Source organism: Phalacrocorax aristotelis, chromosome 3 (genome assembly GCF_949628215.1).
Source record: "Phalacrocorax aristotelis chromosome 3, bGulAri2.1, whole genome shotgun sequence".
Classification (NCBI taxonomy): Eukaryota; Metazoa; Chordata; class Aves; order Suliformes; family Phalacrocoracidae; genus Phalacrocorax; species Phalacrocorax aristotelis.
In genome coordinates, this window is record NC_134278.1 from 12,698,758 (window position 1) to 12,710,265 (window position 11,508).

Below are 11,508 nucleotides of genomic sequence, written 5' to 3' on the forward strand. Positions count from 1 at the left end.
GTAACATCAAAACATTGAAGGGTAGTGAGAGGTGAGGATAACACCAATGAAATATGAACTGACACTTAAAAACTAATAAGGCATTTTCTGCTTGACTGATAGTTTTGATTTTAATTTCAGTAATTTATTCTGAATATTCTGAATTTATTCTCAATCTTCATCTCCTTTAAAATGAAGGGTTCCCTGCTCATATGTCTGAATTCATTGCAGAAGGGATGGGAAGAACACAAGCTGAAACAGTAAACATGGATAAATGTGTTTCAACAACACTAATCCCATAATAGTCAGCCTCCTTTACAATTAGGACAGAAGTCCAGTCTTATTTTATTGACAAGAAGCAGATTGTACTAATATCCTTGTAGAGCACTTGGATGATAAAGCCCCATCTTGCAGTTTGTGCCATGAAAAAATATCTATCTCCCAAAACTTTAAAAGTCACTTAATCTCTTTTTTAACAAGGGGTTTCCCAAGTATTAGCTGCTACACCGCCCGCTCGCGGCGGAGGTGGCTGTTACTGTCCTGCTTCGCAGAGGCACGGACGAGGAGTCAGTCGCCTGTGTATAAAACGTGGAGCGAGCAGCTGCAGGTCTCACTGACTTCAGCACACGCAGCAGGTGTTCAACACTTCTGAAAAATAGTGTTGAACACCTCGGTTTATGCCCAAACTGGCAATAAAGGAAGGAAAGGATCCATCACATTTGTTATCCAGAGTCACATTAGCCACCAGACAATACCTCTCTCCTTTTTAAGGCTTGCCCTCAATTTGGACAGATGTTTTTTTTTTTAAAAATGAGTAGACTTCACAGATTTTTCTCTACTTGTGGACAGTGACTTAACCTGGGTCCAACCTCAACTGAAATAAACAAGACTTCTAGGTAAGCAAGCTGGTCAACAAATACAGATTATTTTGGGTTTTTTTGAGGTCAGTATGCCAAAGAATACGATGAACAGCCAGCTACAATTCTCAGCGGGAAAGAAGGCAGTAAGAGAACCAGGATTGATCCTGTGTCCAGCCCGATGAAAGGGATCCCACAACCCTTAACACAACCAATGAAAACCATGTGTAAATTGGATTTCTAACTGTTATTACCACCTTTGGCCAAACAAACCCTGCGGCCAGCATGAGAAAACGTTGTTATATATTTGCAGTAAGACCAGAAATAGGCCAGTTCTAGTCCTGTTGAAAGAATCCTGCCTTAAGCATTTAAACCCTTTAATTTTCTCAAGGGCACAACTTCAAAATGCCAGACTAAGCGCTTGCTTATGGAGAAGAAGTAGTCAAGTACCACTGATTCCACCAGAGCTTTGCATAGAGACAAGCATCTCTCTGGCATTGCCGTGGCAGGATCAGGACCTATCTATTTGCTTTACATCCTCAAACGTATGTATTTGATCCTCCAAATAGAGGCAGTCTCCATCGACTGACAAGTGACATCAGCTTCGCAATTCATTTAAAACATCTGATCTCCAAGCAACTGGCTTCCCAGATGAAAAGGCCTACGTGTGGAATTTACACCTACCCACCTTTTAAGTAGGGAGTTTATTACCTAGTGGTTTTCAGCTGATACTTAGGAATGTCTTTTTAATACCCCTGTTAACAGAAGTTGAAAGGAGGTTCGACTATGTGGTTGGTCTTTAATGTCTATCGGCTACTTGAGCCAGAAGGAAAGGGCAAAGCTGGGGGAGGAAGGGGAGCCTAACAATGTTTATTTTGCTCAGAAAACGAAAAGTAACAGGTATTATCAAAATAATAGAATCTAGTTTAGTAGGAGAACTCCATTAGCGTTTACTGCAGCTTCATTGTATCAGCTGTCATATTTGTTTCCAAAAAATCTGTCTGCTGTAATGGAGTTGATGTATTTCAGTTTTTCATGGAAGAGGTGGAGAGTTACCTGTTGCAAATATTTCAAGATCATCAGCAACACCTCCTTTCGTACCTTAAAGCATATGTTCAAATTTAATAAATAATAAAGTACGATATAGGTTATCTCCAAGTGTTTCCTTTACTCTACATGAACAGCTTGATGATTGCCTTTGCCATGTGTGATAGTGGTTTCACAGGGTTTTTAAAAAACTGGGATAGCATCTAGTGGTCCCAGAGGAAGTTCAAGGTTTGTACCCTTGCTTTCCTGTTATTAAAATGGGCTTTCGTGCCCTGTGCTCTGAATGGTTCATTTTGCAGCATGATGAATTTTCCAGAACTGGGTAAATCTTACATGAAATTCCAATAGCCAGGAAAATTGCATTAAGAGCTCAGTCGTGACTATTCCTAGTTGAGCTGTGCAGCTGAAGCTGCGTGTTTGTGAAGGGAGCTATTTTTCAATTGCTGTGATTACATTTCAGCTCGGGCTGTTCCATTTCATCCAGTGAACCTCCTCATCAGTGTCTGCTCATTTCTTCCTCCCCCATGTCCTAGCACTGATGTGCAGAATTGCTGCATGCTGCTAATAGAAACCATGTTTCATCTTGGTGCTAAATGAAATTATGCTCTGGGCACAGCCTGCAGTTCAGTCTAATAATTATAAAATGGATCAATAGTCTGGGTAAGAGACAACATACAAGTGTTAAATTACAAATTTTATTTAGCTCTTACATATTTCACATTCTGAAATAAAGCGCTATGTGCTTGTTCGAGACACCTTTCATAAGCACGCAGTTAACCCAGGGGTGAGGACCACTGATTTTAAACTGCAGTCATAAATTTCTTGGCAAGTCGCTAAATCTTAATTTTAATCACATTCAATCCCACAAAAAACAAGTTTGTCCTTTAGTCTGCTGATGAACATGAATGGCATATTAACTTTGTGGGTTTTTTTTTTCATTTGCTCTGAACGCTTCCATGAATTTTGCCTAACAAATTAAACTCAGTGCTATAACAGCCCCATTAATACATTTGAGTAAAACCATTCCCTTTTTTTTTTTAATAGGTAAACTTTGCACACACAGAGGTTTTCAGATTATATGAAAGTGGTTAATATACTGGAGAGCAAAGCTGCCATTCAGAGGGACACGGACAGGCTGGCGAAAAGATCCGGGAGCAGCCCTGGGGGCTGCAAAGCCCTGCGCCGGGTGGGCTAACCCCACGCAGCAGCACAGGCTCGGGGTGACCAGGGGGCAGCTTCCCAGAATGAAGACCTGGGGAACCTGGTGGGCTGACAGACTGGAGCAAGTCCAGAGGAGGGTCACCAAGCTGATCAGAGGGCTGGCGGACATCGAGTGTGGAAAGAGGCCCAGAGAGGTGGGTCTGTCCCGCCTAGAGACGAGAAGGCTTAGGGGAGACCTTACTGCTGCCTGCAACTGCCTGACGGGAGAATAAAAAGGAGAGCAACCTAACTCTTTGCAGAGGTTCACGGTGGAAGAAAGAGAGACAACGAGCACATTGCGCCCTGAGTCTTACAAGCCTTCAACCTTTCAATGATTCACCATAGGTTTCCCACTGTACTTCTGGTGATACAAAACACCGGTATTTTTCCTGCCTGCTTAGATTTTAGGACAGTCGTGTTTGGGTGACAAGGGTATGGCGCAGAGGACTCTATTCTCCACCACTGAAGACCCTGCCCTTTTTCCTTGCCTTATAACCAGCGTTTATTTTCCAGCTTTTCTAAATTTTTCTACCCCTAGCTTGTCCCATCTATGACTAAACATTATTTCTGTTCCTCTTTTCTCTCTTTTCCTTTCTCTCTCTCTCTCTCTTTTTAAAGGTTTCGTCTATTAGATTTTCAGGCTCGTTCTTTTTGGTGCTTCTTGATACTGACAGTAGAACTTGTTGCCTTTTTTAATATGCCCTGCCCACATAAATCATACCTCTGTGTTCGCCTGCTCAGTTGCATGGATAAAGTTAATGTTAGAAGCAGGAAACATTTAATTATCCACTAGAAACAGTTTTTTTTTAGGAAGGCGAAAGCACAGGTTATCGAATAAATAGCTATGGTAGTTACAGTATACACTATGTTTAAAATATATTTTGTTATATTATGTTTTATTATTATATTTGTTATATACTATTTATAATATATACAATATATACAGATAGGGGCTTGGTTAAGGTTGTAAAGTTGCAAGAAGTTATTTATTTAAGGGCACCATTATTTAGAAAACTTTTATACTATTTTCATTTCTATTTTTGAAACACATGAGAGAGCAAAACCCCTAAACTCTTACCAATAAAACTTATGTATAGGCCAGTAAGTCAAGCTTATAAATCTATTAGGTCAAACAAAGAGAAGGTAAAACAAAGAGAAGGTAAAACGTAGAACTAGTGGGAAAAAGGGGTTACTGATCAAACTCAGCTGCCTTCACTCTGAGAGCCCATTTAACTGTGTGCTGCTGGCTGCCCTGTCCCTCTGATGAGACTGAGACATCTGGTTTGCACCCTGCCTGCTTGGTTAATGGTAATTGAGATTTGTAAAATCAGTGCATGCATGAATAAGCAGGTAGGTCTTACAGAGCAGGTATGCAAATCTTGAGAGCAGCTGGTCATGGCTAAACTTCTGCTCTCTTAGGGTCCAGTTTGCTGCAGACCAGGGAGAACAGTAAAGCACTGTCTGGAGAGGCAGCGCAATCACAGAGGTGGAAAAATCAGGTCACAAGTGTCCTGTTCCCAACCCTGCTACTGATCTGCATGATCACAGACAGCCCCATCTTCTGCTCCTGCTCCCCCACATCTCTCCCTGCCTCAGATACAGACTGTGTCAGGGGAGGGATTACCTCTCTGCAGCAATGTTCTACATCAGGCTCTCCACAGTTGTCAGCGTAAAGCTTGTGATGCTGTCCTTTTACCAAATACTGTAAAAAATGGAGACAGTATCAGAAAACTTATCTAAATTCTCCAGGTAATGCTGCTTTAAACCAGTTGAGCCCCCAGAGAACCAATTTTCTAAAGTAAATACTGGCAAATGTGTTGTAGTCAAAGAAAAAAAAAAAAAAAACCACAAAGGAAAAAAGGGAAACTTAAAATTTCCCTGACATTGACCTGCCCTGCCAGGCTGGGATGCAGTCATCAGTCTCTTGCTCTTATCTGGTATCTGACATTCTGTGACGAGTTGAAAGCAAAGTAACACGGATAGTGCTCTCTTTTGAAGAGCAAAGTGTACCAGGAACTGAATTTTCAAGTACATTCAACGTGAAGTTAACTCTTAGATTGTAGGAGCAACTTTTAAAGGTGAGAGAAGGAGAAAAAACAACCCCACAAAATGCAACCAAAACCAAGGACTCAGAAGGGCTATTGGGGATTCCCAATCAATACGCATGTAAAGTAAGCTAACATTTACATAGGCCCTGCTACTTTCAGTGTGCTTCAGACAATGGCTAATCAATACTCATTACACAGCTTTAAAAAGGCTGAGTGTTCCGGGGTGGCGAGCCGCAGCCTCCCAGATACAGCACAGAGCCTGAAGCCAGCTATTTGGCCGGATACCTCCATCCTTGGGGTTCTCCCCAGATCAGACAGGCTGTCCTTCTCCAAGGAACCTAGCAGCCTAATCTTTCAGAAGAAAAGCTCAATTTGGAGAAATACCATTTGCCCACGGCACAGGAAGGAATTTCATGCAGGCAATTTTGAATTAACAAACCCAGCCCACCCTAGGAATCAATTCTGAGATGACAATGAGATGAGCCCCTGGCTCACAGACCTGGAATTAACCAGTATGATCCAGCAGAGAAATCAGCTGATTATGTTAAATTTTAGACAATCATGAGGGATACACTAGTTCTGTTTCAAATATTCAGGTATGCTCCTCCTGAAGTTTGTGACTCCCTACTTATTTTGGGGTCGAATAGTAAACATTAAGAACATCCATTATATATATTAAGTTACACACTTGATTTTACTCACATACACTCATGGTGCCAGTAATGCCCTGATTTTTTTTTTCAAGGCTTCCTCTTCCAGCCCAAAGATAGCTCTCCTGCCCAGAGAGTTAATTTTTTTAAAAAAATAAAAATCAAAAATTTAAATAATAATTAAGAAATGGCTCCATGGCTGTCACAGTTTTCTCGAGTTTGCTTGGTGCCAAAATTCTTGAGTTGTCCTACAGTGAGACGTTGCATTTCAAAAATAAATTCAAACCTACAGAAGGAGCCAATCTTTATGGCTCGGTGGGCTTTACATCAGACTCCCTATTCATTTAAAATCTTCCACGACGACTTTTTCTAGCTTAAAAGAAACTCCAATAAAAGATGTTCAAACATATTTTGTCTTGCATTATATAAATGCCACTGAAATTCAGCAACAGAATATTTTCTGGACACAAATTATAGAACTATTTTTTCTAGTGTACATCTTCAGGGTGACTCTTAGCGCGACTTTTGCGCCTACATCTTCCACCTGGTAAAACGTGCATGTAGGTGTCTGGCCAGGGGCACAAGCACTGGGGGGGAAAGATCAAAGGCCTATAAATGTGTCAAACTTTCAAATGCAAATCACCTGCCATAACGCTGCTGAGAACAAATCCTTCATTATCACCATTCTGTGAAAGGCTTAAATTAGCCTGAATTGGCTGAAAAGAACAAGAAAAAGAAAGCCATTTATCTTCCTGTGAGTTTTATTACCTTTAGATTTATTTGGCTAATGGTCCAATAGCCCACTAATCAGAACATCTGCATAACAAATTCTTCAAATAATCCATAAATAAAATACGTGATCATACAATCTCGTTATTAAAATAATTATACCGAGAGCTGTGACAACAGGTTATTAAGCGAGTCCTTACAATAAGCCACTCTTTTTGCCAAACTATGAGCTAGTGTGGTTTCTGTACTAACAATTAGCAACTGGCTTCTGAGCTTCAATTACATTTAGGGGACTTTTTAATGTGCACTTCCCAAACTATATATATTCTCCAGGTAGATTCCATACTCATTTTAGGCTGTCACTATTCTGAAAACATAATTACTTTCCTACACAGTACTATGTCTGGGTTCTTTTAGAGATAGTTTTAGTGATGTAATAGAATATTTGATGGATTTAACTGACTACAAGAGCAAGAGTTATAAAAAAATATTGCACTATACCGAATCCTTATAAATAAGTGGAAATCCTAGCACTGTTTTGTTAAACAAACAGCTGCAGAGGTTTTCTTAAGTGAGCTTGATTAGGATCTTTGAAAGAGGGTACACCTTGATCAGAAAGCTCTCACTTGGGATGGACAAAGGGTTGTCTGAGGGGAGCTGGCTGGGGTCCCTGAGCTCAGCAAGCATCTTCAGAAGGTGTCCTTGGCTCGGTCTGGTGAGACTCCTCAAACACCAGAGCTGGTAACCTTCATCTGCACCGGGGGCACTTTGTGCCTCACTGGCTCTTCTGTTGGTCAAAGTTTTGATATATTGTCCCTTTGAAACATTCGCTCCTCCGAGGTCACCTACTTGGGCTATAGTCTGAATTATGTCATCGGTTAGACACAATATACAAACTAGGGTCTTTTCCCCAGGGGCAAGTAACAGGGTTATATGAGTTCATACAAGAAGGCTACACAAGGTTATGCAGATGCCTACATGGATGTCACACCACGAGGAGCCTGCAGCTCTGAAAGCTTTTCGCCGTTCACTATCATGACACAGGAGTTCCAAGTCTTGGGCTTCTGCGGTGAGAGTGGCCTGGCAGTTGGAAGATGTTCGTACAAAGGTAGAGCTGCTGAACTGCATGCCTTGGGCTCTCCCAGGAGGTTATTCCAAAACTTGTAACACAAGTGCTTGGGAATTCAGGATTAATACATGCCCTACACACCCCACTGTACTATCTCCTGTTCCTCTGCTGTATCTCCTCAGCTTCTCCATAATACCAGTAGCACCCTCCTCAGGTCTTTGATAACCCATCATGGCAAAACTACCTTTACATCCTCATGTCACCCCAGGCATCCTCCCTCTTTTTTGATCTGCCTGATAGCCAACAGACAGCCCGTGTCACAACTTAGGGGAGCACGTCTGAGCTGACCAGCCAGCTGGCTGTCATCAGAGCCACTGCTGGGTTTTTTCCCTTAGAGAGGCATAAAAAGTCTTTCTTCCTTCCCTGAGCAATTGATTATCAAAAAAATATAGCCCTGAAACCATCAAATTTGGTTGAAATTGGCCAGTTGTTAAAAAATATCCGTGAAGGAGAAAGGGAAGAAAGGCACATGGCACAGACGAGACCTCTTTCCATAAGGGCCTATGCCCATAACAAGGTGGTATGGCTACTCTCCCAGAAGAGAGATGATTTGAACCCATCCAGGCCAAGACACAACCAAGGCACTGAACCAGTGTTTGGTTTTTTTTTTGTTTTGTTTTACTTTTCCAGCTGAAATTTTCTAGTTATTAAGAACTTCTATGAAAAGCCTTTTTCATCTATCCAACAAAATAAGAGAGGCCTGATTAAGTCTACTAAGCAATAGTTCTGGTTGCCCACTCTTGGAAAACTTTCATATTTAGAATCATAGAATCATTAAGGGTGGAAAAGACCTCTAGGATCAAGTCCAACCATCAACCCAACACTGCCACGTCTCCTAAACCATGCCCTGACGTGCCATGTCTATGTGTCTTTTAAACACCTCCAGGGATGGAGACTCCACCACCTCTCTGGGCAGCCTGTTCTATCAACTCAAATGCACGTAAGAGACTGGCAGCCTGTAGTGCTACGCAAGCTTTCCAGAGAGAAGTAGTACCCACAATTAAACCACAAAAGCAATTTAGGTATAGTAAAATGTGATTAATAAAACTGGCCCAGTGCCATACAGCCATCTGTGAACTGCTAATTGTCCATTCCTTCAGCAGCATCTCCTGAAAGATGCTGTCCTTCTCAGCAGTGTCTTCCTAGGTCATACTGAGACATCAGCCCTGTAACCGATTGGAAGAAAATAGACCATCTCCCACATTTCTAACTGGCAGGTCTTGTTTGGTAAATGGGCCATTCGATAATTAAAAAAAAATAGCAACATGTTAGTCTGGATGCAAAGTCTTATAAAGCCCCTGTACAGCAGGAATGCACATGGCTGTAACTCCTGAAGCCCTTTGTTCCATTAGACTCCAGGCTTTGTAGAATCTGAGCCTGAGCACAGAGCTCTTTTCCACCCAGCTGCAGATCAAGCAGCAAATTTAGCTCACCAGTGCAAAAGATTCAGAGAAAATGCCTACAACACACGGCAGTGGGCTGAGCGACAGCGAGGCTTAAAGGCCAAAGCTGCTCTGAGACCTGGCATTCACATTGGACTGGAAGACAGACCTGAATTCAACCTGAAACAAGGCCACAAATGTCATGTTTTTGCAACAGATAAGATGTGGACAGTTTCTAGGGTCTGGGCTATCTTGTCTGTCTGTTATTTGTTATGTGGTGTCACCACCAGGGCAGCACTGGGATGTTCCGATGGAGGAAGAAGGCAGCACGTAAGGGTTCATCTGGTAAGCTTGCCCACAAATTTATTCAAAGCAGACCACGCTCACAGTTCCTCCCACCATGTCCTGAAGAACACACCCACAGCTCACCACAGATCCAGCCCTTGTCAAGAACGTTTGGTAGGACAACTATCTCAGCTTCGAGCTTGGCTGGGGAGGTGCTTGAGCAGAGCAAATTACATTTTAAAATATTAAAATAACATAAATGCTAATGTACAGCTACTTCTACGCTATCTTGGCATTGAAAAATAGCCCTGGTTAACTTCTTTTCCTTCATTGCATTTCAGTCAGGCAGCTACTTCACTTTAAATATCCATTTTAGTATCAGTAGCTGCTTTCATGGAGCAAAATTTTCAAAGGTATGTCCCTTTTCCCAGCTGTGCTCCATCTTTGCAGTGACAAAATCTCTACAACTCTGTCAAGGGAAATTGCGGTGGGAGGTGGCGAGGAGCCTTGGGTTTAACAAACTTTAAAAGTTTCATATGTAATTAATCTTATTAAGTTAAATTCAGTACTGAGAGTAGCTACCATGCTGGATACGTGAGCAAGAGAACAGTGCAGAGTGGTTCTGTCACCCATTGTAATTTTGTTTTCTTGAAACAGTTAAAGTGTTTTGTTTCCTGAAGGAAAAAGCGCTAAATCTAGCGCTGGGTTTACTGTTTTGCCAGCAGCACTTCGGTTTATAACAACTCTCAATAATATTCTAACCGCAGCCTCCTTTTATCTGCCGATATAACAGGGCACGGTTTGGCACCTTTTTAGACATGAAAAGACTTTATCTTGTCTCAAGTAACAGCTGCCATTCGTCTCTTTCACCACTATATTTCCAAGTATCTTTCCTGACATACGAGCACAGAGACAAGCCTGCGCAAAGCCTCGAAGTCAAATAATCCCCTTCTCAAATAAGGGAATGTCTCTCCTAACTAGCAAAAGATTTATCGAGTTCATCAATCCTACCACTAACATAGAAATTCGTAAATGCAATGAAAATGAATGTTTCCTTTTGTTAAGCACGTTCACACACATTGCTAACTCTCTCAGTAGTATTTTCCAGTGAAAAAAGTAAGTGCACGTGTAGCTTAATGGTGGGATATGTAGAAACTGAGGGGTGTTTGGTTTTACTTTTTACATTATAACTTTTGTAGCTCTCTGTGTATATAGTCCATATAAAAACAGTATTAATTTTCTGTTCTGGTTGTTTCCCCGTGGACCTGAAATAGTGAGTTACAATCACGAGAAATGCCAAATAAATGTTTCCTTTTGTTAAGCTACCCTAAATAAATTTGCTACATCTAAGTAGACGTTTAATACTGTTTATAAGTAGAAATGATGATATTTATACTGCTGAGACAAAACCTATGGTTCTGCTCTATCTCTGCAGGAATCATTCAAGCTGCAGGGATGCCGACGCCAGGAGTGACAGACCAGCTAAAGCACTCAGGCCGGGATGGTAGTGCTACAGGAAAACTTGCAGAAAAGTACCTGAAGAGTGATGCATCCTTCATTTGCCCCACCTCCAGAGCAGGTACGGTTTTATTAGTTTAGACAAAGCACCCTGATAAAGCCTTTTCGGGCTGACCAAGACAGATGACAAATGAAAATAGATTCAGGGTCATCAGGCTGATGCATCACATTCATTTATACTTACAGCCAGTTTAACATAATCTTGTAGGAATATTTCCTACAGAAGAAAGTTACCTGTTACACCCACTCAATTTATTTAAACATCATCCTCACAAGTGTGAGAGGTTGCAAAGCAGTCAGCTTTGGCATGGTGAAAAAGTTCCAAAGAAAAACCATCCCTATTTCTTAGATTGAGCAAATTACAGAAAGGTGAGAGATCAGAACACTAAGAACTGTAATTTCCCTTCCATAACAAATCACAAGTTTAATTCAAGCAACAGCTAACCCCAACGATAACTGTTCTTTTGTTTATTTGCTGCAATGAGCAGCCACACCCTAAACGAGAGAGGGCATCCCTACAGCTGTTTTCACCTCTATTGCTGCTTCTAAAGCAGTGACAGAAGACCTGCACAGGACTGAGACGCATTGAAAATGAAAACACTGAAACTTTTCTGCTTTTAATGCTTGAACTTATGAAACCAGATTAATTTGTAGCGGTATCAGCACCATAGTCTCTTTTTTTCC